General features: G+C 40.2%; 1 long non-coding RNA gene across 2 annotated transcripts in view; it reads right to left on the reverse strand.

Moving 5' to 3' along the window:
- The window catches only part of LOC143670532 (uncharacterized), a 582,670-nt gene that overhangs the window by 299,637 nt on the left and 266,885 nt on the right, over positions 1-16,148 (reverse strand). For both annotated transcript variants that reach the window (XR_013169391.1, XR_013169393.1), the window contains exon 2: positions 1,366-1,454. This is a non-coding gene — a long non-coding RNA (uncharacterized LOC143670532). The remainder of the gene's footprint in view (positions 1-1,365; positions 1,455-16,148) is intronic.

Raw genomic sequence — 16,148 nt, forward strand, 5'->3', positions numbered from 1 at the left:
CTTGGTAAAGGTGAAGCAAGGGGGCACTTGAGATATTTGCTGAACTATTGGTTCCAGTAATAGTAAGCCAATGGCCTCAAATCAAGGCAAACATTGTCGAATCAGGCACTACTTTCAAGATTTGTTTCAAAATACTCTATACAGGCAAATGACCCAGTGTAGGATCTAGCCCAGCTGCTATTTTCCTCTACGAATGACTAAGAGAAAGATACTTTTTAGCCTGCAGGGATCATCAGTTCTGGGTCTGTCCTCCTGCCTGTGGAGAGCAAAAGGCTGAAACTGTGGGATTTACATAAAAAACAAGTCCTGGTCATTAAGGACAAATCAGGAATTATTAAAAGTCACCCTGGATTCCTGGGAAGTTTGAGTGCCAGCCTCAGATCATTCTAAACTCGGAGGCCCTCACCCAATACGCCAAATCTTCACCACTATTTTTGGATTGTATTGCCTCCCTGCATATTTACCTAGAACATTCTCCCCTACTAGCCAGCCATTATGCCTCAATTCCCAACTACTTGGGGATTATCCCACTTATTTGAGCTAAGGCAATGTTTGCTAAGGATATGTTACAATGAGAAAAATCACCTAGCAACATATGAGCATCCAGTGATACTCATAAACACATTTGCATGGAGTGCTATGTCAGATTAGCTTGCTGACATCTTGGGAAAAGGAGGCCTTGAAGGAATGGAAAGTTGAGAGACATAGTGTGCTGCCAGGAAGACAAGCCAGAATACAGCAATACAATTTGGGGAAAACCAGAGCACTGGGTTCTAGAAGCAGCTGTCATCTAGGGTGTCAAAAACAAGGCCAAGAAGTCCCCCAGAAGACGTATACCCACTTTATACTTCTGACAGGGTATCTTATATTCGGGTCTGAGGGACATTATTTCCATGAGAGCACTGGAAGATACTAACATCTTTCAGGTTACTGTTTTAACAGAAGCAAGTAATGCAGTAAAAGCTCCCGTAGAGAGAGATCAGTTAGTTCAAAAGTCTTTACCCATAAAATACCTCATTTCAGGCCAGGCCCAAAGTGTTATTTTGGAAAGCCAGTGAAGGACTCACTGATGATAGGTCCCAACCCTTATCTAAAATGACAAAAGATCCTTTCTCCCTGGGTAAGACCTTTCACTTCGCAATGAGTTAGATGCCTTAGGAAATGTATATTCCTGGGAGGATGACATACTTATACTTACACTGAGATTTTAATGAGTGAGAGTAAAACTTATTCTGGGGATAAGATTTTCTACTTTTTCAAAGTGGGAATATCTTTTTTTTTTTGATTATGGAAGTAATACATACCCTTTGTGAACATCCAAACAATACAAAAGAATAGCAAGCAAAATTTAAAAGTCATTCATACCTCCTTCTTCTCTCCTTCTTTTCTCTTTTCCTCTCTTTTTCTTTCTCTCTCTCTGTCTCTAGTTCTTTTTTATGTCCCTCCTCCTTTTCCTAAACAAAAAAAGAAAGAAAGAAAAACGTAAAAGAAAAGAATTCACATCTAAACTTCTTATCTTGACCTTCAAGATTTGGTTCCTACTTACCTCTCTAGCTTCCAAAAATAAAAAATAAAAATAAATAAAAGTCATTCATAATATAACTTCCTTACCGTTAAAAATTTGTGTATAACCTTTCAGATTTTACCAAGCTATAGAATCATTTTGTTTATGTTATTCTTGTATCCTAATCCTTTCCCTCAACAATATGCTATGGCCAGTATAGAGTAGTAAGCTCATAAACAACCAACCCTTCCACAGATAATAATGATAAACTATGGACAAAACCCACACAAAAAACAACCATCTGAGGGCTCTGGACATACACAAAATAGAAGAAAAATTTTTAACCACTAGTGTATTAGTTAGGGTTCTCTAGAGAAACAGAATCAACAGGGAACACTCGCAAATATAAAATTTATGAAACTGTCTCACATGACCGTAGGAATGCAGAGTCCAAAATCCACAGGGCAGGCTGTGAAGCCGATGACTTGGATGGCCTAGATGAACTCCACAGGAGAGGCTCACCAGCCAAAGCAGGAATGGAACCTGTCTCCTCTGAGTCCTCCTTAAAAGGCTTCCCATGATTGAATTTAGCATCACTAATTGCAGGAGACACTCCCCTTTGGCTGATTACAAATGGAATCAGCTGTGGATGTAGCTGACGTGATCATGACCTAATCCTATGAAATGTCCTCATTGCAACAGACAGGCCAGCGCTTGCCCAATCATATGAACAGGTACCACAACTTGGCCAAGTTGACACCTGTCCCTAACCATGACAGTCCACCCCTTGTCAACTTGGCACATATATATATGTATATATATCACCTTAGACCATACTTAATTTCCAAATGAAAACAAATAAGCACACATTTTTTCTTTTACCTGACAATACTCAACTGTCCTGCATATAACTGGAAACACATTAAATCTCTCCAGAATAGCTTGCAAATCCTTGGGCAACATTCATCCTTAAACTTGATATCTTACAACTTAAATAGTATAACAAAAACAAAACAGCATTACAGTCCTCGTTTCTGTAACTGATCAAGTGGTCGAAGTTCATATTTATCACTACCTTCTTCCACTACCCATTCCATGTTCCCTTTCCCCTCAGCAAGCACTTCAGCTGGCCGTGGTTCTTTGCCTGGTGGGGTGACCCAAACCTTCATTCCTGAAGTCTCAGAGCCATTAGTGGTCCTGCCTGGATTGTGTTGTTGCAGTTTTCCATTGATTTTAATCACAGGGCATGGTAGTACTAATAGACGCCCCAGGGGATCTCCTATATTCCAAGAAAACTCTTCTTTACTTCCATTATGTAGCTGCAGTCCTACTTCCTTCTGATAGTCAGGGTCAATTACCCCAGACAATAATGTAATCCCCTTCTTGGTGTGTTGATCCAGAGGCATAAGTAGCCCAAAGTGGCCAGGTGGCAATCTTAACTTCCAGTTCAGTGGTATCACTGTTGTTTCTCCTGGAGAAAGCACACCCTGTTTTGGAACTAAAACCTGTAGACCAGCAGAACTCAGGGTAGCAGGGACAGGAAGCAAAAATTTTCCTAGTGGATCACTAGGAGTAATAGTGAGTGGTACCACACCCATTTCCACCCCTTGGTTCCTGGACCCATGGATCCTGGCTATGGGAGAAACAGCACCATACAGTGGACGCTGATTCAGAGCATACACAGCTTCCTGGAGAACATTACCCCAGCCTTTCAAGTTTTTGCCACCTAGTTGGCACCGTAATTGAGTTTTCAAAAGGCCATTCCACCGTTCTATCAATCCAGCAGCTTCTGGATGATGGGGAACATGGTAAGACCAGAGAATTCCATGAGCATGTGCCCATTCCCGCACTTCATTTGCTGTGAAGTGTGTTCCTTGATCCGAAGCAATGCTATGTGGAATACCATGACGATGGATAAGGCATTCTGTAAGCCCACGAATAGTAGTTTTGGCAGAAGCATTGCGTGCAGGGAAAGCAAACCCATATCCAGAGTATGTGTCTATTCCAGTTAGAACAAATCGCTGCCCCTTCCATGAAGGGAGTGGTCCAATGTAATCAACCTGCCACCATGTAGCTGGCTGGTCACCTCGGGGAACGGTGCCATATCGGGGGCTGAGTGTGGGTCTCTGCTGCTGGCAGATTGGGCACTCAGCAGTGGCTGTAGCCAGGTCAACCTTGGTGAGTGGAAGTCCATGTTGCTGAGCCCACACATAACCTCCATCCCTCCCACCATGACCACTTTGCTCATGAGCCCATTGGGCAATAACAGGAGTTGCTGGGGAAAGAGGCTGACTGATATCCACAGAACGGGTCATCTTATCCACTTGATTATTAAAATCTTCCTCTGCTGAAGTCACCCTCTGGTGTGCATTCACATGGAACACAAATATCTTCATGTTTTTAGCCCACTCAGAAAGGTCTATCCACATACTCCTTCCCCAGACCTCTTTGTCACCAATTTTCCAATTATGGTCTTTCCAAGTCCCTGACCATCCAGCCAAACCATTAGCAACAGCCCATGAGTCAGTATACAAATGCACCTCTGGCCAGTTTTCCTTCCATGCAAAATGAACAACCAGGTGCACTGCTCGAAGTTCTGCCCACTGGGAGGATTTCCCCTCACCACTGTCCTTCAAGGACACCCCAGAAAGGGGTTGTAATGCTGCAGCTGTCCACCTTCGGGTGGTACCTGCATATCGTGCTGAACCATCTGTAAACCAGGCCCGAATTTTCTCTTCCTCAGTCAATTCACTGTAAGGAACTCCCCAACAGGCCATAGCTCTGGTCTGGGAAAGAGAAGGTAATGTAGCAGCAGGAGTGGAAACCATGGGCATTTGTGCCACTTCTTCATGTAACTTACTTGTCCCTTCAGGACCTGCTCTGGCTCTATCTCATATATACCATTTCCATTTTACAATAGAGTGCTGCTGTGCACGCCCAACTTTATGGCTTGGTAGGTCAGGCAACACCCAACTCATGATAGGCAACTCAGGTCTCATGGTAACTTGGTGGCCCATGGTTAAGCGTTCAGTCTCTACTAAGGCCCAGTAGCAGGCCAAAAGCTGTTTCTCAACAGGAGAGTAGTTATCTGCAGCAGATGGTAAGGCTTTGCTCTAAAATCCTAAGGGTCTGCGTTGTGATTATCCTACAGGGGCCTGCCAAAGGCTCCAGACAGCATCTCTATTTGCCAATGACACTTCCAGCACCATTGGATCTGCTGGATCATACGGCCCAAGTGGCAGAGCAGCTTGCACAGCAGCCTGGACCTGTCGCAGAGCCTCCTCTTGTTCAGGTCCCCACTCAAAATTAGCAGCTTTTCTGGTCACTCGATAAATGGGCCAGAGTAGCACACCCAAATGAGGAATATGTTGTTGTCAAAATCCAAAAAGACCAACTAGGCGTTGTGCCTCTTTTTTGGTTCTGGGAGGGGCCAGATGCAGCAATTTATCCTTCACCTTAGAAGGGATATCTCGACATGCCCCACACCACTGGACACCTAGAAATTTTACTGAGGTAGAAGGCCCCTGTATTTTTGTTGGATTTATCTCCCATCCTCTGACACGCAAATGCCTTACCAGTAAATCTAGAGTAGTTGCTACTTCTTGCTCACTAGGTCCAATCAACATGATATCATCAATATAATGGACCAGTGTGATGTCTTGTGGGAGGGAGAAACGATCAAGGTCTCTGCGAACAAGATTATGACATAGGGCTGGAGAGTTGATATACCCTTGAGGTAGGACAGTGAAAGTATATTGCTGACCTTGCCAGCTGAAAGCAAACTGTTTCTGGTGGTCCTTACTAATAGCTATTGAGAAAACGGCATTTGCAAGATCAATAGCTGCATACCAGGTACCAGGGGATGTATTGATTTGCTCAAGCAATGATACTACATCTGGAACAGCAGCTGCAATTGGAGTTACCACCTGGTTGAGTTTACGATAATCCACTGTCATTCTCCAAGACCCATTTGTTTTCTGCACAGGCCAAATAGGAGAGTTGAACGGGGATGTGGTAGGAATCACCACCCCTGCATCTTTCAAGTCCTTAAGAGTGGCAGTAATCTCTGCAATCCCTCCAGGAATATGGTATTGCTTTTGATTTACTATTTTGCTTGGTAGGGGCAGTTCTAGTGGCTTCCACTTGGCCTTTCCCACCATAATAGCCCTCACTGCATGAGTTAGAGAACCAACGTGGGGATTCTGCCAGTTGCTCAGTATGTCTATGCCAATTATACATTCCGGAACTGGGGAAATAACTACAGGATGGGTCCGGGGGCCCACTGGACCCACTGTGAGACGGACCTGAGCTAAAACTCCATTGATCACCTGACCTCCATAAGCCCTCACTCTGACTGGTGTTCCAGAGTGATGTTTTGGGTCCCCTGGGATTAATGTCACTTCTGAACCAGTGTCCAATAATCCCCGAAATATCTGATCATTTCCTTTTCCCCAATGCACAGTTACCCTGGTAAAAAGCCGTTGATCTCCTAGGGGAAGATTAGAGGAAGGTTAACAGTATAAATTTGTGGCAGTGTAACAGGTTTCTCCCCCGTAAGGACCTGGCCTCCCCTTCATTCAAGGGGCTCAGGGTCTGTAAACTGTTTCAAGTCTGGAAATTGATTAAGGGGCCATGAATCTGTGTTTTTGTAATTCAGGTTAGACTTCTGTTCCCTTGACCTAGAACTCTTTTGTTTATACAGCTCCAACAAGAATTTAGTAGACTGCCCTTCTATTGTATTTCTAGGCACCCCATGATTTACTAGCCAATGCCACAAATCTCTGCGTGTCATATAATTTTGATGCCTCCTTTGAGTTTGTTGTCTATTATAATAGCCGAGTCTACCCTGTCTTTGGTGATTAAGTGCTGCCACCTGGCTTCTGCCAACTCGGGATCCTGTCATCCCCATTGTGTTTAAGGATTCCAGCTCAGTGACAGCAGTTCCTACAGTAATATCTGACCTACAGAGAAGTGCCACCACAGAGCTCTTGAGGGATGATGGTACTAGTCTCACAAACTTATTTCTCACTGTTCTGCTAAAAGGTGCATCCTCTGGACATTCCTGGGGTGTAGGAGCAGGCTTTGCATGATAAATCCACTCTAACATCCCAATCTCTCTAAGCCTCTGGATCCCCTCATCTACATTATACCAGGGCAGTTCTGGCATTTCAACCTCAGGTAATGTTGGCCACCTTTTGATCCATGTTTCAACCAACCACCCAAACAAGCTGTTAACACCTTTTCTAACTGCTCGAGCTATCACATTGAATGCAGAATCTCTGCTTAGTGGGCCCATATCAGTAAATTCAGCCTGATCCAGCCTTATATTCCTCCCACCATTATCCCACACTCTTAAAATTCATTGCCACACATATTCCCCTGATTTCTGTCTATATAAATTGGAAAACTCACACAGTTCTTTTGGAGTATAACGTACCTCCTCATGTGTGATACTTTGTACCTCACCTTTAGGGGCCTGTTGGGACTTAAATCTAGTTATAGGTCTAGAAGAAATGAGGGGTGGTGGGGGTGGGTCATGAAAAGAATTAGAAATATCTTCCAAGCCATTTGCTTCAGGGCTTTCATTTGCAGTTTCATCTGGTGAAACAGGATTAATAACTCTAGGGCTAATCCCTTCAGGAGGAGGTTGGGTGGCCAATTCCTCAAGGCAGGCTGGAGGTGGGGCGGCTATGTCCTCAGGGCAGACTATTACAGGGTTATCTAAAGAAGGCTCAGCATGGTCTAGGGTTTCAACCTCACCCCCAACATCATTATCAATCCATATGTCACCATCCCATTTTTCAGGGTCCCACTCCTTTCCAATCAATGCCCTCACTTTAACGGCAGACACCATGCAAGACTGAGATTTCAGTTTACGTTGTAAAGTTGCTACTCTAACAATAAGATTCTGAGTCTGATTTTCAGAGATCTCAAGTTTACGGCTACAGGAAATAAGATTTTCCTTCAGGATACTCATAGAAACCTCTATATCTTTCAGACGTCGCTTAAGCTTCTCGTTTGAAGCCTTAAGCCCATCCCTTTCAACCTTTAATGTAGACAGTGTATCTCACAACAACCAACCAACATCTCTATAACTCTTATTTCTACAAAACTCTGTAAAGATGTCAAAAACATTATCCCCCAGAGTCTGGCTTCGTACAAGCGAAGCATTAGGAGAATCGAATGATGATATTTTGACTATATCCTTTGCCAACTCAGTCCATGGATTGGGAGTGTCATTCTGATTATGGGAATCAGAGTCCTTAGTGTCTCTGAGTCCAGTCAGAGTAGAACACCATTCATAAAAACCCATTTTTAAGATTCTGTTTCTTAAGAACCACTCCTGGTACCAAGGTGTATTAGTTAGGGTTCTCTAGGGAAACAGAATCAACAGGGAACACTCGCAAATATAAAATTTATGAAACTGTCTCACGTGACCGTAGGAACGCAGAGTCCAAAATCCACAGGGCAGGCTGTGAAGCCGATAACTTGGATGGCCTGGATGAACTCCACAGGAGAGGCTCACCAACCAAAGCAGGAATGGAACCTGTCTCCTCTGAGTCCTCCTTAAAAGGCTTCCCATGATTGGATTTAGCATCACTAATTGCAGAAGACACACCCCTTTGCTGATTACAAATGGAATCAGCTGTGGATGTAGCTGACGTGATCATGACCTAATCCTATGAAATGTCCTCATTGCAACAGACAGGCCAGCGCTTGCCCAATCAGATGAACAGGTACCACAACTTGGCCAAGTTGACACCTGTCCCTAACCATGACAACTAGCTACTCTCCAAGTGGGTTTCTTGTTAAGATTCATTTGACTTGTCAAAAAATCCTTCAGCAAAAAATTCAACTTTCCATGGCCCAAGGTTGGTAGTATCATCCAGGCTACTGGCAGGAACAAATTTAAAGCATCTGTGGAAGAATTCTAATTGAACTCAGGTTGAATATGTATATATCATTATATACCTAGGGAAATTCTTACACATGTCCAATGAAAAGCATATTTAAGAATGTCTATAGTACCAATATATATAATATAAAAAAACCTGGCAATAACCCAAATGTCCATTATCAGGATAGATAAATCCTACTCAATTTGTATACACTTGGATACTTTATAGTAGTTGAAATGAGTTACAGTCACTCACAGCAACAAGAATGAATCTCAAAAACATAATATTGAGCAAAAGAACAAGATACAGAGATTTAAAATATATGAATTTCAAAATGGTATATAGTGAAATATTTAGGAATATATACATGTGGTAAAATTAAAGAAAAGCAAGGGAAGTTCAGGCTAACAGTTACTTCTGGGCAGAAGGAAGGGGGCATGCAGTCGACCTTAGCATTATCGGCAAAATTCTATTCTCGTAAGAGTAAGCTGGGTGGTGAGGTGGTGAGGACTAAAGTGCTCATTTTACTTTGTTCCATTTTCATTCTGTAAAGGGCATATATGTTATATATATTCCTGTAAGTATATTTCAATATTTTATAAAAGTAAAAAATATCCAACAATAAAGAAGAAATGGGGCACCTGTTTAAATGGGCTCTGAAATGAATGGTGAATTTTTAGTTTTTTTAAATCCTCTAAATGTTATCTCTCCAAAAATTCAGATTTTCTTACTGCAGGTTTGTGTACAGATACATCTGTACTTGGAAAATCATGGAATAACAATACCAGGGTACAGAGAAGGTCATCTAGTCCATCCCTCATTCTTTTTTAACAAATCTGAATTAAATCTCATTGGAGAATAGAATATTTGACCTTATAGTAAAAACTGTTGCAGGAGATGAAGCCACTGTACCCTCTGGAGGCTTGCTCTGGGAATGCCAAACATACCTTTTTTTTCTAAGTAGATCTTTATCATGCCTTCTTTATAAAAATGCATTATGAACTTTTTCAAACATACAGAAATATAGTGAATCGTATAAAAAAATCCCATGTAGATCTATCATCCAGGTCAACAAGTAACAAAATTTTTCAGCCCTTGCTTTAGCAATTCTTTTTTTCTTTCATTTCTAAAGTATTTTAAAAGAAATCTCAATCATGTCACTTAGCTCCTACATACTTCAGTAGGCCTCTATAAAAAGTACGGACATTTTATTACATATCCACCATGTCATTAACATAAGCAAACAAAATTAATATTTCTTAGTTTCATCTAAAACCTGGTATATATTCAGGTTTCCCAGATTGTCCCCCAAGTTAATTTTGTGATTATTTTGATCAAACTGCATTTATTTTTAACCTACTGCTTAGAGTTCATTATTCTGGACCAGTCTTTGTATTCCAAGATGTCTTACCATCTTGCTGATGCCAAGAATGGGCTTTCAGCTGTTTTTCCAAAGGGCAAAGGAACATGTCCCTAAATCTTCTAAACGCATTCACTTGCTGCCTATCGAGGGTAACTACTCCTGCTGGCCAGTTGGCTTTCTGAAGCACAGAGTGGAGCGATTGGACCCACATGGTAATAAACTCCACAAGAACGTTCCTTAGGTAGCAGTCCAACCTTGTCTGTTACTGTCCTAACTGCTCTGTTGCTTTTTAAACCCCAAAACCTAGGGCACTGCAGTAGCAGTAAAATCACACTGTTTAGGAGTCTCCAGACAGCAGTCATAAAGTCCCAGGAAATGACTTGTATAAATGTTTTACTGCCTCCATGCTGATGAGACTACATGATCCACACTGGAAGGCTTTAGTAAAATTTTTTAAATTACATACCATATGTCCCAGCAGTTCTACTTTTAATACTTGTTCTAGAGAAACACCCACATGTGTGTGCAAGAAGCTGTGTGTGAAGATTTTTATTACACTGTTCTTTATAATAATGAAGCCAAAAATTAGAAAACGCCTAAAGAAAATTACAGAACGAATCTCTTTAAAGAATATAGATGCCAAAACTTCAACAAAATACTTGCAAATGGAATCCAGCAGCACATTAAAAGAATTATGCACCATGACCATGTGGAATTTATTCCAGTATGCAAGGCTGGCTCAACACAAGAAAATCAATTAATGTAATACCCCATAACAATAAGTCAAAGTGGAAAAAACACAGAAAAGGCATTTGACAAAATTCAACATCCTTTCTTGATGAAAATACTTCAACAGATTGGAATAGAAGGGAACTTCCTCAGCATGATAAAGGGAATATATGAAAAACCCACAACAAATATTATCCTCAATGGGGAAAGACTAAAAGCTTCCCCTTTAAGTTCAGGAACAAGACAAGGATGCTCAGTGTGATCATTGTTATTCAAAATTGTGCTGGAAGTTCTAGCCAGAGAAATTGGACAAGAAAAAGAAATAAAAGGCATCTAAATTGGAAAGGAAGAAGTAAAACTCTCACTATTTGCAGATGATATGATACTACAAGTTGAAAATCTACAGGAAAGCTACTAGAGCTAATAAATGAGTACAGGAAAGTGGCAGGGTACAAGATCAAAACCCAAAAATCAGTCATGTTTCTCTACAGTATTAATGAACAATCTGAGTAGGAAATCAAGAAAAAAATTCCATTTACAATAGCAACCAAAAGAATAAAATATTTAAGAATAAATTTAACCAAGGCCACAATATGTACAGAAAACAATAAGAAATTGCAAAAAGAAATCATGGAAGACCTAAATAAATGGAACACATTGTATTCTTGGATTGGGGGATTATATATACTTACAATGCAAATTTTACCCAAATTGATTTATAGATTCAATGCAATACCAATTAAAATCTCAAAAACTTAATTTGCAGAAATACAAAAACCAATAATGAAATTTATTTGGGATGGCAGGGTGCTCCGAATAGCTAAAAATATCTTGAGAAAGTAAAACAAAGTGGGAGGTCTCACACTACCTGACTTTAAAGCATATTACATAGCTACAGTGGTCAAAACAGCATGGTACTGGCATAAAGATAGACATACTGCCCAACTGAATCGAATAGAGTATTCGGAAATAGACCCTCTCATCTATGGACAATTGATCTTTGATAAGGTAGTCAAGCCAACCACTTGGACCAGAGCAGCTTCTTCAATAAAATGATGCTAGAGAACTAAATATCATAGGCAAAAGAATGAAAGAGGATTCCTATCTCATACACTATACAAAAATTAACTCAAAATGGATCAAAGACTTAAACATTAAAATTAACACCACAAAGCTTTTAGAAGAAAATGTAGGGAAGTATCTTATAGAACTTGTGATAAGAGGTGGTTTCCTAGACTTTACACTTAAAGCATGAGCCAAGAAAAAAGAAATAGATAAATGGGAATCCTCAAAATTAAACATTTTTGTGCATCAAAGGACTTTGTCAGGAAAGTAAAAAGGCAGCCTATGCAATGGGAGACAATATTTGGAAACCAAATTTCAGATAAAGGGCACATATGAAAAACAAACAGCCAGCATCATACTTAATGCAGAGAGACTGAAAACCTTTTTCCTGAGACTAGGAACAAGACAAGGATGCCCTCTGCCTGGCTATTATTCAACATTGTGCTAGAAGTTCTAGCTAGAGGAATAAGACAAGAAAAAGAAATAGGTTCCGGAGAAGATGGCGGCTTAGTAAGATGCGCGGGTCTTAGTTCCTCCTCCAGAAAAGCAACTAAAGAAACAGAAACAATACAAAACAGCTCCCGGAGTCACGACAGAGACCAAAAAAGACAGCGTACCCCATTCTGGAACGGCTGAACGGGTAGGGAGAATCCACTGCTGTGAGATACCCGAGGGGTGCACGTTTTCCCGGCTGGGGTGGCTGGCGTCTGGGGTCCCCTCCATGCACGTGGCTCCCCTGTCTGACTGGGAACATTGGATAGCGGGGCCCTCCCGTCACGCTTGGCGTCTCGGGCCAGCTGGGCAATTTGGACCGGCACTCCCCCAAGCCACGGCCAGCGACCCCCGCCTCCACGCGCGGTTTCCCGGGCCGACTGCCCCGCAGACAGATGAGCACCATGAGCGCCACCTACTGGGCAGGAAAAGAAAAACAGAGCCCAGAGATTTCACAGAAAAACCTTTCAACCAGCTGGGTCCCACACCCAGGGAGATCTGATCAAATGCCCAGACACCAGCAGAAAATAATGGATGACGCTCGGAAAATTGAAGATATGGCCCAATCAAAGGAACAAACCAATAGTTCAAATGAGATACAGGAGCTGAGACAACTAATGCTGAATATACGAACAGAAATGGAAAAACTCTTCAAAAACCAAATCAATAAATTGAGGGAGGACATGAAGAAGATATGGGCTGAACAAAAAGAAGAAATAGAAAATCTGAAAAAACAAATCACAGAACTTGTGGGAGTGAAGGACAAAGAAGAAAAAATGGAAAAAACAATGGATACCTACAATGGTAGATCTAAAGAGACAGAAGCTACAATTAGTGAACTGGAGGATGGAACAACTGAATTCCAAAAAGAAACAGAAACTATAGGGAAAAGAATGGAAAAACTTGAGCAGGGAATCAGGGAACTGAATGACAATATGAAGCGCACAAATATACGTGTTGTGGGTGTCCCAGAAGGAGAAGAGAAGGGAAAAGGAGGAGAAAAACTAATGGAAGAAATTATCACTGAAAATTTCCCAACTCTTATGAAAGACCTAAATATACAGATCCAAGAAGTGCAGCGCACCCCAAAGAGAATAGACCCAAATAGGTGTTCTCCAAGACACTTACTAGTTAGAATGTCAGAGGTCAAAGAGAAAGAGAGGATCTTGAAAGCAGCAAGAGAAAAACAATCTGTCACATACAAGGGAAACCCAATAAGACTATGTGTAGATTTCTCAGCAGAAACCATGGAAGCTAGAAGACAGTGGGATGATATATTTAAATCACTAAAAGAGAAAAACTGCCAACCAAGACTCCTATATCCAGCAAAATTGTCCTTCAAAAATGAAGGAGAAATTAAAACATTTATAGACAAAAAGTCACTGAGAGAATTTGTGACCAAGAGACCAGTTCTGCAAGAAATACTAAAGGGAGCACTAGAGTCAGATACGAAAAGACAGAAGAGAGAGGTATGGAGTAAAGTGTAGAAAGAAGGAAAATCAGATATGATATATATAATACAAAAGGCAAAATGTTAGAGGAAAATATTATCCAAACAGTAATAACACTAAAAGTTAATGGACTGAATTTCCCAATCAAAAGACATAGAATGGCAGAATGGATTACGACCCAGCAATACCACTGCTAGGTATCTACTCAAAGGACTTAAGGGCAAAGACACAGACGGACATTTGCACACCAGTGTTTATAGCAGCATTATCTACAACTTCAAAGAGATGGAAACAGCCAAAATGCCCATCAACAGACGAGTGGCTAAACAAACTGTGGCGTATACCTACGATGGAATATTATGCAGCTTTAAGACAGACTAAACTTATGAAGCATGTAATAACATAGATGGACCTAGAGAACATTATGCTGAGTGAGTCTAGCCAAAAACTAAAGGACAAATACTGTATGGTCTCACTGATGTGAACTGACATTCGAGAATCAGCTTGGAATATATCATTGGTAACAGAGACCAGCAGGAGTTAGAAACAGGGTAGGATAATGGGTAATTGGAGCTGAAGGGATACAGACTGTGCAACAGGACTAGATACAAAAACTCAAAAATGGACAGCACAATAATACCTAAGTGTAATGTAACTAGGTTGGAACACTGAATGAAGCTGCACCTGAAATATGGTTTTTTGTTTGTTGGTTTGTGTGTTTGTATCTTTTGTTTTTGTTTTTTTCTTTTTCCTTTTTATATATATATATATTATTAGTATTATTATTTTAATTCTCTTCTCTATATTAACATTCTATATCTTTTTCTGCTGTTTTGCTAGTTCTTTTCCTAAATCGATACAAATGTACTAAGAAATGATGATCATACATCTATGTGATGATACTAAGAATTACTGAGTGCATGTGTAGAATGGAATGATTTCTAAATGTTGTGTTAATTTCTTTTCTTTTTTTTGATTAATAAAAAAATTAAAAAAAAATTAAAAAAAAAAAAAAAAAGAAATAAAAGGCATCCAAACTGTAAAGGAAGAAGTAAAACTTTTATTATCTGCAGAAGACATGATAGTATACTTGGAAAATCCTGAAAAATCTATGACAAAGCTTCTTGAACTAATAAACACACCCAGCAATGTGGCAGGATACAAGCTTAATGAGCACAAATCAGTAATGTTTCTGTACACAAACAAGGAACTGAGGAGAAAATTAAGGGAAATATTCCATTCAAAATAGCAACTAAAAGAATCAACTATCTAGGAATAAACTTAACCAGGGATGTAAAGGACCTGTACAGAGAAACCTACAAACATTGCTAAAAGAAACCAAAGAAGATCTGAATAGGTGGATATATATTAAGTGTTCATGGATAAGAAGGTTAAATGTCATTATGATGTCAATTCTACCCAAGTGGATCTACTGATTCAATGTAATTCCAATCAAAATTCCAACAACCTACCTTGAAGACTTGAAAAAAATAGTTATCAAATTTATTTGGAAGGTAAAAAGACCTTGGATAGCCAAAAATATTCTAACACACAGAAGAATAAAGTGGGAGGACTAATGCTTACTGAATTTAAACCTTATTCTAAAGCCACAGTGGTGAAAACAACATGGCACTGGTTCAAAGATAAACATATTTATCAATGGAATTGAATTGAGAAATAGACCAACAAATCTATGGTCAATTGATCTTTGACAATGCCCCAAATTCACTGAACTGGGACAGAATAGTCTTTTCAATAACTGGCATGGGAGAACTGGATATCAATAGCCAAAAGAATAAAAGAGTATGCTTACCTTGCACCTATACAAAAATTAGCTCAAAATGCATAAACAACTTAAATATAAGAACCAGTACTATAAAACTCCTAGAAGAAAATATAGGGAAAATTTTTCAAGTCCTAGTAATTGGAGGTAGCTTATTTTTCTTGCATGGGCAGGCACCAGGAATCGAACCTGGGTCTCTGGCATGGCAGGCGAGAACTCTGCCTGCTGAGCCACCATGGCCCACCCAGGAGGTAGGTTTTTAGATCTTACACCAAAAGCACAAGCAACAAAAGAAAAACTAGATCAATGGGAACTCCTAAAGATTGAACACATCTGTGCTTCAAAGGAGTTCAGTAAAAAAGTGAAGAGGCCGCCAATTCAATGGGAGAAAATATTTGGAAACTACATATCAGATAAGAGTTTGATATTCAGTATATACAATGAAATCCTACAACTCAACAATGAAAGAACAAACAACCCAATTATAAAATGGGAAAAAGATCTGAATAGACATTTTCCCAAAGAGCAAATACAAATGGCTAAAAAGCAGATGAAAAGATGTTCACCTTCTTTAGCTTTAAGATAAATGTAAATCAAAATTACTATGAGATATCATCTCATTATAAGGATGGCTGCTATTAAATAAACAACAAACTACAAATGTTGGAGAGGGTGTGGTGAAATTGGAACACTTTATTCACTGCTGGTGGAGATGTATAATGGTACACCCCACTGGAGAAGACAGTTTGGCGATTCCTCAGAAAACTAAATATCGAGTTGACAACTACTTACTATATACCCAGAAGAGCTGAAAGCAGTTACACGAACAGACATTTGCATACTGATGTTCACAGAAGCATTA

Source organism: Tamandua tetradactyla, chromosome X (genome assembly GCF_023851605.1).
Source record: "Tamandua tetradactyla isolate mTamTet1 chromosome X, mTamTet1.pri, whole genome shotgun sequence".
NCBI lineage: Eukaryota > Metazoa > Chordata > Mammalia > Pilosa > Myrmecophagidae > Tamandua > Tamandua tetradactyla.